This window comes from Mytilus edulis, chromosome 1, assembly GCF_963676685.1.
Source record: "Mytilus edulis chromosome 1, xbMytEdul2.2, whole genome shotgun sequence".
Lineage (NCBI taxonomy): Eukaryota > Metazoa > Mollusca > Bivalvia > Mytilida > Mytilidae > Mytilus > Mytilus edulis.
The window spans coordinates 66702428-66715448 of record NC_092344.1 but is presented as its reverse complement, the minus strand read 5'-3'; positions in this window follow the sequence as shown (position 1 = coordinate 66715448).

Genomic DNA, 13021 nt, shown 5'->3' with positions numbered 1-13021 from the left:
TGTAAAATATTTCTTGGTACCTTCTTAATTCCTTTATAAGTCTTATGTATACATAATTATGACAATAACTGTTGTGAGCACAAGATTTACTGCACACTTTTAAAGTTCTGCTTCATCAAACATTAAAATTTGAACTTAAGTTTTGAGACTTTTTTAATCGACACGATTGGAATTTTTGTATATGAGAACATGGTTTATCTATTAGTTGAAAATGCGGCTTTGAACTAGCTTTCAGTACCTGCGAGCATTCGTTGTTCAATAATGTGTGTCTTTGTGTTATTATTTTATGTGATAAATTGTTGTGTTGGTACACCACTGTAACAATGAAGGAGGAAATGAGGAGGGTTGGTTGGGTGGAAGTGGGGAGGGGTATGCGGAGCGCTAACAAACATGTCTATGCGGCATGGGCTTTGATCATTGTTGAAGCATCAATGTAAGGGGCATTCAATATCTCAATGCTCTTCAACTTTGTATTTGTTTGGCTTTTTAACTATTTTGATCTGAGCGTCACTGACGAGTCTTATGTAGACGAAACGCGCGTCTGGCGTATAAAATTATAAAACTATTAATAAAACTATTCTTATTTTAGATACTATATATTGTTATCTGATATTGGACGAAAGATGTTGCTCTTTTATGTAATTATGTAATAGAAGTTACGATCATTTGAAAACACATATAAAGTAGCCAAATGGATGCACAAGAGCTAAAATAGGAGTCATAGATCCTATTGACAACAAATATCTGCCCAATTTTATTGATTTTGTAACATTTGTTACAAATATGACCAACTTCACATCCAAAATCACCAGCACCGTATCAGGACCCACCAGCACAATGACAGGACCCACCAGCACAGTATCAGGACATGAATAAATTGAGAAAATGCTAAATTTTAATAAATTGCAATGTTTTTTCACAAAATAGTTTTGCTGTGTGGATTGCGGTATGGAAAGCGGACTCTATGAGCATTTTTGTTTTATTTTTTCAGTTCTAGATTTTCTGAAAATGAGCACTTTTGTGTTACGCTTACTGAAACAGTTCAGAGGGTCCATTTTTTAATGGTTTACATATGAACCCATAAGAAACAAAATTGAAAAATCTCAACTGTTTTCTTCCATTTTTTATGAGTGAAAACGTCAAAAATCATCATTTTCGTCTTTGTTTACATTTTTTCATTGATCACCAGCACCCGTCAGGACCGAATCACCAGCACAGAACGTTCTCTCGCAGGACAACCATACCCACCGTGATAATGCCCATAAATGAGGCATAAAAATTAAAAAAAATATGCATGTTATTTTCAACAGTAAACACTGACTTAAATTTTTTTTTCAAGAATCATATTTGGAAATCCTTCTAAATAGAATTGAGAATGGAAATGGGGGATGTGTCAAAGAGATAACAACCCGACCATAGAACAGACAACAGCAGAAGGTCACCAACAGGTCTTCAATGCAGCGAGAAATTCCCGCACCCAGAGGGTCCTTCAGCTGGCCCCTAAACAAATATATTTACTATAGTGCCTAACAAGATTTTGTGAGGTAGACGAAATTGACTTTAAAACGATCGTATTGACTTTTGATGTGCAGAAATAGGCAGATCGGACATATTTTGACTTTAGTTACTTACTTCTTAAGTTTGGGATTAATTGTAATCAACATATTCCAATGAGACTGAAAAATGCTTTTTTTTATTATGATAACAAGTGTGGACACAGATGAGTGTGGATAGTATGTTTGGATGTTTGACAGTGTCTTATGACAAAAGGAGTTCTATGTTTTTCCTATATGGTGTTATTAACTGTGTTGCACGGTGACAACCGATCTGAGCATAAGAGTGGTATTTATTCAATATGTTTTTATGTTCAATACAGACACAGGGAGACAGTAATTACATTAGTTACCAAATGATTATGATAGAACATGTTCTACAACTTAGGTTTTGGATATATTTTGTAACTGGGAGAGCAACACATAATAGGTTCATTTTTTTCACGTGCTTTTTTTCTAAATGGGAGATGATATCTAGATTTGAGAACATGATATAAGGAGCCTGTAACTCGGTGGTTGATTAGGCGGTATGGGCTTTGTTCATTGTTTATGGCCGTACAGTGACATGTAGTTGTTAATTTCTGTGTCGATTTGGTCTCTTGTGATGAATTGTCTCATTGGCAATCATACCACATCTTTTTTATATGTATTTGCTTACTGTTGGTATGGTTCTATTTATATTACTTTGTGGTGGATCGTCAGTACATGTATCATTAGTAAATTATTTTTTTAAAATGTCGAATTGGTTCCTCAGATTAGAATACATTTATTGGGTTTTAAGTAATGACAATGGCTTGTGCCTGACATGATTATTGGGGCTAAATGAGATAGTAAGTAAACCTCTGTGCTGATTTACAAAATGTATATCAATTCTTTAATTATATCTCCTCCACAGCTGGTCGAAGCAAAGACACATTTTGACCAATATGAAAATGATTTCACACAAAAAAAAAAACCTTTGTGAGCATGCTTCAAAGACTCATAACTGTTCCAAAAGTAATCTGATAGAATTTGAAGCTTGTTATATTGTATGAAACAATGATTTAAGCTGATTCAACTACTATTCCGGACAAAGAAAGATAACTCCAATTGAAAATTTCTTGCTATTGCGCAATACTGTGCAATTGAAAATACTTGCTATTGCACAATACTGTGCAATTGAAGATTTCTTTCTATTGCGCAATACTTAATATAATAATTTTGGATCTTGATTTGGACAAACTTGAAAACTGGGCCCATAATCAAAAATCTAAGTACATGTTTGGATTCAGCATATCAAAGAACCCCAAGAATTCAATTTTTGTTAAAATCAAACTAAAAAAGTTTAATTTTGGACCCTTTAGACTTTAATGTAGACCAGTTTGAAAACGGGACCAAAAATTAGGAATCTACATACACAGTTAGATTTTGCATATAAAAGAGCCCCATTTATTCAATTTTTGATGAAATCAAACAAAGTTTAATTTTGGACCCCGATTTGGACCAACTTGAAATCTGGGCCTATAATCAAAAATCTAAGTACATTTTTAGATTCAGCATATCAAAGAACCCCAAAGATTTAATTTTTGTCAAAATCAAACTAAGTTTAGTTTTGAACCCTTTGGACCTTAATGTAGACCAATTTGAAAACGTGACCAAAAATTAAGAATCTACATACACAGTTAGATTCGGCATATCAAAGAACCCCAATTATACAATTTTCAATGAAATCAAACAAAAAAGTTTAATTTGGACCCTTTGGGCCCCTATTCCTAAACTGTTGGGACCAAACCTCCCAAAATCAATACCAATCTTCCTTTTATGGTCATAAACCTTGTGTTTAAATTTCATAGATTTCTATTTACTTAAACTAAAGTTATGGTGCGAAAACCAAGAAAAATGCTTATTTGGGCCATAATTCCTTAGCTGTTGGGACCTCAACTCCTAAAATCAATACCAACCTTCCTTTTTTGGTCATAAACCTTATGTTTAAATTTCATTGATTTCTATTAACTTGAACTAAAGTTTTTGTGCAAAAACCAAGAATAATGCTTATTTGGGCCCTTTTTTGGCCCCTAATTCCTAAAATGTTGGCATCAAAACTCCCAAAATCAATTCCCACCTTCCTTTTGTGGTCATAAACCATGTGTTTAAATTTCATAGATTTCTATTCACTTTTACTTAAGTTAGAGTGCGAAAACTAAAAGTATTTGGACGACGACAACATGATAGCAATAAACGACGATTTTTTTTTTAATTTTTGCGGTCGTATAAAATTTTAGTGGAGACAAACTTAAGTTAAGAGATCAGAAACTAAAAAATTGTATAATTTTTCCATTTGTAAAGGGTATAACCCTAGAAATTGCTTGTAATCACTGAATGGTTATTAATGACTGCTTTAATTTATTAGTTGGTAGTAAAGTGAATATTGCATTGTATATTGTATACAGCATTGATTTAAGTTGACTGAACAAAGAAAGATAACTCCAATTTTCAAAGAAGATTTCATAAAGCATTGGTATTAGGTAATTCAACAACCATTCTGGACAAAACGATAACTCCAATTAAGGGTCTTGAATCTACAAAAATGTTTGTTTTTGGCCCTTAATTATTAGACTGTTTGTCCAATAACCAACAAAATATATTCCAACCCTCTACTTATGGTATTAAACATTGTGGTACAATTTCAGAACAATTGAAATACTTGTACACAACTTTTTATACTGACACTAGATTAAGGCTTGTTTTGGGCACCTGTGTACCCCTTATTTCTTAAACCTAAGGGACTACAACTCCCAAAATCAATCCCAAGCTTGCTTTTATGATTATAAACGTTGTGTGATAATTTTATTGATTTCTATTTACTTATACTAAAGTTATTATCCGGAAACCATCCATCTTTCGGACAGGATACCAATTTAAGACCGCAAAATTTTTTGTGGTTGTATAAAAATGTTGAACATCTGCAATGAAATATAGTTTTAGAAATCGATTAGACTAGATAGGCCTTCTGATTTTTTCCTCCTAATTGAAGGACCATTTACACTCAGGGCTGAGTCATCAGCAGGCAGTACAGATGTATTAAAACAACCTAGCATCATATTGCTAGTAGCGGGAGTAGCATTGTCGGGTAAATTTGTTCCCACTTTTTTTTTTTTTTTTTAAATGTTTGGTTCAAATCAAAATAGAATGCTTTTATCTCCCGAATACTTACATTGTACATAGAGGTGATACTACTTTGACATCCTTGTCCATGAGAGTTGTCTGTCAAATCTTAATTTCACAAAGAATGAATTGCATAACAATGAACTGAGCTCAAAGCAAAGTACTTTAATAATACACTTAGACAAAGAGCTAAATCCAGTGATATACTTTGTACTACAGGTCCTTCATGAACATCCATCCACCAAAACCATATCTCGATAACATTCCATACTACATGATTGGAATCAGAAGTCCTGAAAAAGACATGACTTTTTTTTTTATCGTATTTTAAATATATATGCACAGGTTAAAACTTTACTGTGGTATAATCATTCAGTATCTAGCAACTATCAATTTGCTTTATGCACATATTGATAAAGGTTGACTGCTCCTCTGTTGGAAAATTAGAACACATGTACACCTCCACCTAATTTTAGTCAACTGACGAAGAAAAATTCAAAACTATATAGATGTTATCGAAGACTTGTCAGTGTCTATTTACCATTGCCACTGAATAAGATTCAATATCTACAACCAATGAAAATCAAATATCCCTCTAATAGGCTTAGCATTGAAATCCCAGTTTTCTACAATGGTAGTTACGTGGAACGTAGAACTAACAAAATTGAAACAATATATCTTAAATATATTAAATGCATGTACATTTAATAATATTAATTCTCCAAAATTCACTATATTTTTCCTTCTTTAGTTTTCTGTTGGAGACTGTATATTGACCTCTATGTAGCCTTTTCAACTTATAAAAGGGGGGGGGGGGATACATTTCCATAGAATAAAACTTTTCTGAAAGAATTGATTCCATTTGTTTTCAATAAATAATAAATATTAAAGTCTATAACAGGCATCTAGGAACAGGATCAACATTATTTCTATACATATATTAATATATACCAAAATGTGGACAAACCTACATTAAATATTCTACTTCAACGACTTCAATTAGTGGAGGAGATCAAATTAAAAAGTCACAATGGTTAAATACTCGAATGGAAGTCTTTCCTGCTAAAGTCTTGACGTGTAGAATGTGATATACCATTTTTGGGTCTACAAAATGTATATACATGTACTGTCCTTTAAATTTAGGTCATTTTGACATTGCAAAATATAAAAAAATATGTTAACTATGGTCTCGAAATTGAGTTCTTTTTCGCAAAATAAACCCACTAAAACTGAACTTTAAATGCAAAAGACCCGTAAATGGCTAACAGATATTGCTAGTATAGGGAATAGTTCAGGATTATACATGTTATTAAAGAATTCATGAAATTTACACCGATTCTGTCAGATAAATGGACTAGAATGAGATAAGTTATGTAGACATAAAGGTTTTTTCCAACAGTTGTGGTGTAAATTAAATCAGTTGTATTTTATGGTTGACATATTTATGTATATACACTTATACATGTATGTACTAAGATCATTGGCTTTTCAATGCATTGATATTTTTCAATACCGATTATCTATTTATTTTTCTATTGTTGGTATTTTTCAGCTTCCTAAAACAGTTTTAACACAACATGAATGCAAGCTTGATATGGTGTCCTCACACATTTTGAAGTGGCTGCTAAAATTTTGGTTGGCATATGTGGCCTTTTCTTATCATTTATTTATTTGTGCTATTAACAATGCATTCTGGCGTCACAATTTCATTTGAAAAGGCATGCAAAGTACAAATTCAAATGACATATGAAAACACATGTACATGTATGAGGGAAATAATGGGGTACCTTATTGTACAGAATGAAGATATTGCCAAAAGAAGGTAACGGTAATTTTAAGACATGACATGTTCACTTTTTTCAGACGAGCTGATTTTTTTAACAAATCACGCTATTTGTTTTCCAAAAATTATAGTAAGGCCAGGATTTTTTAATTTGTTGGTTGACGGATCCGCTTGCTGATTTTGCCGATTTCCAGACTAAAAATAAAATTGACTTTTCAGGCTTTTTTTATTCTCGCCCACCCTAACAAATGCATTATCCCTGGAAAATAATTAAAATAACCTTTTTTTTATGAAATGAAATGCATTAATCACTAACAGAAGTTATGACAATTTCTGTCGTGAAAAAATGAAACTTCCAGTTAACGTTTCAAAAAATAGACAAATCAATTATCAATGATCTTGAAAAGTTGTTTGAGCAAATAATTTTGCAGAAAGAAACCTGTGTTTAAAACCAATTACACAATAAGTTCGTGTCCCTTATTTGTCACCAGTCCATAATATTCATGTTCTCATAGAAATAGACTTGTCCAAATGTGGACAGGTGGAGGTTCAAGACATCAAGTTAAAGTACTGAATTTTAACAAATCATTTCATATTTTCTTGTTCCATAGATAATAAAAAATATCTTCCATTTGGATAAAAAAAACGGGAATGCATGACAACAGATTATTTAACCTGGTATTCTTGTTTTACCAGTGGACGAGTCTATAACGTTTTTGACACATGTGTTGAAACTTATTTTGGTACGAAGATTTTACATTTTTTTTTTTATCATTTATCGTGCTTTTATTATTATTCACCAAGTTTTGATAAAGAGCTTCGGACGTTCATCTGTTGTTCTTGTTTGTGAAATGACGATTTAATTTCGTCTTTGACCGTGTACGTACCCCCCCCCCTTTTCACAGGAAAGTATTAGACAATTTCATTCGAAGTTTACAGCTGAGCAATAATATTTCATCAAACTAAAATTTAAGAATGACAAAATAGTATGTCAAACATATTATTAGAAAGGTGAAATCTATTTTTATTTTGCATATCAGGTTTCTGTCTTGAAAGATTTTTTTTTCTTTTTTTTCCCGACCGACCAACCCGACTTTTTCATGGAGAAAATCAGTAAACCAACAAATTAAAAAACCGTGGCCTAATGATTATTATTTGAGAATCTGTCATCACCTTCAGGATATTTTGACTAATCACAGTGAGTTAAATTAAAACTAATTTGAAGCTACTACGGTAGCCGAGAATGACTGTTTGCACCTGACAGTATAACACCCTCATGTATGTACATGTTTAATATCAGCTTTTCTACACATAAGCCAGTGAGCCGCAATGAACTTAATGGCGAGTGAGTGTAGCTAATGAGGTAATGTGAATCAAATTGTGTACTCAGTGGGGGATATATTAAGGGATCTATATACGAAGAAAAACTGATAATCTGCTTATCATTCTGCCTCACACACTTGTACAATGATGTATAGATTTTTAGCTTATCTACACATGAATATCATAAAATATTTGCCAGTGAACCGCAATGAACATTTAAGGCAAGTGAGCCCAGCTAATGAGCTAAAATGAATCAAACTGTGTGCTCAGTCAGAGTTGGTGATATTTTAAGGTATCTTTACGAAGAAAACCTGCAAATCTCAGAGGTGGATACAGAACTTTTCATAACTCCCATCATGCTTCAAAGATTTCTTACATGTATATAATCAACTAAATTTTCCACATCCCCTTTGTCTGTCTATGCATCTGTTTATCGTTCTGAGATATACATGTAGCACTAATACTGGTTTTTTCCCTCCCTTACTTGGCCCTCGACAGTTGCTTACATGTTTTTCTTTCTATCACTGGCATTTTTAGACTAGAGATTTCATGCATGCGTTTAAACCCGACATAAAAACCCATGTTCTATTGACCCTTTCGGGATCCGGGGTGTGTCTTTATTTGAAGTTCTCAATCTGGAAGTCTGGATTTGATATTTTCTAAATTCAGGACTTTATAAGGATTTCATCTTTTTAATTTCATGATTTCGGGATCAGGACAACTCCGATCCCACTCTTAAATAATGACTTATTTTGACTTACCTTCTAATTTTATTATAAAAAATCACTACTCAGAACAGGAACAATGACACAGTGACTTTATTTAATCTACTTCAACTACTGATCACCAGATATGCAAAGCTAAAAACAGACACATAAATAACATAAAATAGTAATTGAAAGATTAATTGCACTTTAAATGTAGAATTCAGACACGTGTTACATGAGAAGCCGGTTTGGTTACAAATAATTATGTCACATGAAGGGCACTGATGCCACAATTTGCATTGATTTTGCAATACACTACAGTCCACTCATACAGAACCCATTATCATGCAAACATGCAACGTGATTGGTTATCAAATAATACAGAATTAATGCATGTACAGTTTTAGAAGAAATTAGTACGTCAAAAGTGAGTTCGTTGTCTTGTGGTTAAGACCGATGGCTACAGTGCTGAAGGTCCTGAGTTAGATTCTCACTTGGGGTGCTAAAAATATCAGTACATCAGAAGGGTAATTTTCACCCTCTCACACACATCTCTGCGGGAGATTTTGCGGGATTGTTGAAAACTTGCATATTCATCACTATCTGATTTTGTGGTTTTAACAATCCAGACAGACAAATAGCAATAAGGTGTTTAGGAAAACATGACCTAAAACCTCCTGCATATAAGACAAAAAACATGGGAACTCATACTGAATGGTCAAATGTGTTGAATATGAAAATTGCAGTTGAGATGGTAAAATCACAAATCAGCCGTTAATGTAAATGGACTAAAAGTATGACTTTTGCGCAAATTTAAAGGGAAATGACAGGGAAGGGGCAAATTAGCGTTCAAGGGGAGCAAATGCTGTTTGAATTAGTAACGGGTTTTAAATGTAGAAGGAAAGTGGAGTCATCTTTTTAGACTCAAGTATGTAGACTTACCTTCTAATTCTATAAAAAAAACCACACAACTCAGAACTATATCTAATCCACTTGGACTACTGATATGCAAACCTAAAAACAAAAAGAAATATATCATAAAATAGTGATTGAAAGATTCATAACACTTTAAAAGGATAATTCAGACACGTATTACATGTTTGTTTACAAATAATAATGTCACGTGATCGCGCACTGACCTCGCATGTTGCATCCCCCTTACAATTCACTAACACATAACCATTTTCATGCAAACATGCAACGTGAATGTGATTGGTTATCAAATAATACAAAATAATGCATGAACCGTTGAAGAAGAAATTATTTCATCAAATAGATGCGATTTTCCCTTTCGACACGAATCAATGGGTCGAGTTGACATTTCTGTCTTCGGAGATAGTATTGAGATAAATGGGATAAAACGGACCGTCAAAAAGGTCTAGAGAAGCACATTAGTAGAACCTGAACATTAATAAGTAATACTTACCAAAATTTCTCTAATTGATAAACTATATAACTGAAATTTCACAAAAATACCGCTAAATAATTTTGTTGATGGTGATGAAAACTGGTTAAATTGGCGCGTAAAAATATTCTTACTTTTATTGCTTCACGTAAAAAAAATGTATAGAATTGAATTCGACTACAGTTCAGCATAAAAAAACGTGAATATGCAAAAGCCTGGTAATATGTTGATGATAAAGTGTGTATAAATTTTCGTAAACGAGGTTACCCGTATACTTCACCAAGAATTACATTTGAGCGCAAAGATCTGTATGTGTGATTCGGTTTATGTAACATCGTAGAACAATCGGAACTACTCGGCCTTTCTGGTGTACTGCATAGCGAGAATGGCCGAGTAGTTACGATTGATCGTAGAACTCAAGGTCAAGGTACAACATGTTTATATTAACGGATTTTTTTGCGTTGCTATTAAATCATTGAGGCCACGTGATTGAAGCCATCTATTTTTATTGCGGGTTCCACATATTTAAATCGGAATTATAGAAAAAATGGAATGTTGTGAGCAGAATCAAAACAGAAATGATGAACACTGCAACATTTCCAGCAAAATATAAATAGGATGGAGGATCTGTGTATTCACATTATTTGTAAAACTCGCCTTATTCCTGTGAAGCGTGTGCTTTACATCGAGGCTTATTATGCTAATCATCGACGCCACGGTACTTCAACCAATCAGACAATGTTTATTTTGGGCATTCGATCTTTTTTAACTCAGATTTTGGAATATTTTAATCGAAATCATAGAAAAATGGAATGTTGTTAGTACATATAAAATAGAAAATGATGAATACTTTTAGCTAAAGATAATTTGGATGGGGGTTCTGTGTATTCACATTATTTGCACAACTCTCCTTACTGATGCCATATTTTGGAATTTCCGTGACCTAAATGGTTCGCGAAAATTAATATTTTTATATATAGTATAGTAATCATAGATTCCATTGTACAATGTACATGTATGTGCGTATCTATGTGTATACAAATAAATCCACACCTGGCCATGGTGATTTATTTGATAATCGCTTTTTTACAAAATTTTAATCTTGACGTTATATAAAATGACTAGACAATTCCCTTTTTCATTTTGGGTTATTTATAGAAAAAAGTATAAGTGAAATAGTAATATGGATGAATTTATTTTCTCTTTCATAAACTTATAAGATATGAAAGATAGAATAAATACTTTCAAATAAACATGTTTAACCCAACCGCATTTTTGCGCCTGTCCCAAGTCAGGAGCCTCTGGCCTTTGTTAGTCTTGTATTATTTTTAATTTTAGTTTCTTGTGTACAATTTGGAGTTTAGTATGGCGTTCATTATCACTGAACTAGTATCTATATTTGTTTAGGGGCCAGCTGAAGGACGCCTCCGGGTGCGAGAATTTTTCACTGCATTGAAGACCTGTTGGTGACCTTCTACTGTTGTCTGTTCTTCTATGGTCGGGTTGTTGTCTCTTTGACACATTCCCAATTTCCATTCTCAATTTTATTTTAGATTACGATTGTACTGATTATATTCATCGAGCAAATTTTGTAATGCCTTAGATAGAGCAATTAAAATAAGTGCCAGTGTTAACTATGTAGTTAGATTGTGCATCATTGGTACTAAATAATGAGCTTGTGATTACTAATATAATGAAACTATATATATATACATATGCAAATATACACTGTTGTTTTGTGTTACATATATTACACCAAATTCGGTATAAGTAAGGGAAACTCACCAAAGTATACCACAGCACAAAAAGCAACATAACAAACACATTGGCCAAATCAATAATGTTGATTCTTTTATTTTCGTGCGTCCCATGTTTGTGGTTTCAGGAAATCTAGCATTCTCGTGAATATAAGATTCCATTGTATATGGAAAAATATATATATTTGAAAATTTTAATTCGTGTTTCCCTGAAGGAACAAAAAACTACGAAAATTGGTACCCGACGAATAATTACGAATCTACAGTATTAGAAAGCATAATTCATACTCGATTGAAAATATAGGATGTAGCTGTTTAAAAAAAATTCTCGTCTATGACTTCCTAATGACACATTTGAAGATTTTTATTTATAGTGGACTTTGGTGTTGATTGTCACTTTTTAATAAATTGACAACTTTCATTTTACAATCAATTGGGATACTTCGTACTTTGCTTGATGTTAAGTATAAACCTCAGTTTGTAGTCGAAGGCCATAATAATACATGTGAATGGTTTTGGTTTTTTTATGATACGTTGTTCTTATGTTGCGTCGATAGAAAAAGTCAGCTTGGCATTTTTTTCAAATAATTGAAAACGTGATTCTTTGTGCCTAACTTGTATGCATTTCGAAGCGTATTTTGGGCTTTTTATAATAATATTACTGGCGTATTCCTTCCTTTTAATAATTGAATAATTATTTTTCTTTCATGTAATATGATAACTTTAGCCATACGTTTACAAATACACATCATGATGTTCGTGAAGATATATCAAATTGGAGACCAATGGAATTCATTTTTTGATTTGAATACTTGTGTTCTTATTCTACGAAACTATTTAAAATAGCAATCAAAGTGCAAAAGGTATACCTGATCATACATTGGCGATTTCACATATTTAAACATGTGTCAAAGAAGTTAGCGACCATAGACTGCCTCTTTCAATCTAGAACTTTTTCAAAATGTGAAATGTGAATCGTATTTGCGCTGATAGACACACTGTCATGTTTTTGTTTTGTAAACCCCTAAAAATCCCTAGATAAATCAAAACATTGATTATTATCAATATTAATCGTATCATGTACAGATACTGAGAACTAAAGAGTCATATAATAAAGCAATTGTTGACTTTTGTTTTAGGTTATTGCTTTGTTTTTTCGTTCCATCTTGTGTTTCAATCAAATACTTACTTGTAATAAAATTGGCAAAATAGACAAAACAGGTTTCTGTACTCCAGTTATTATATATGAAATATCTCAGATAATGATCTGTTAACTCATCAGATAAAACTAAACAAATTAGCCTTGTATCTCCAGTTCGCGACTAACAACTGATTATTTAAACCACTAT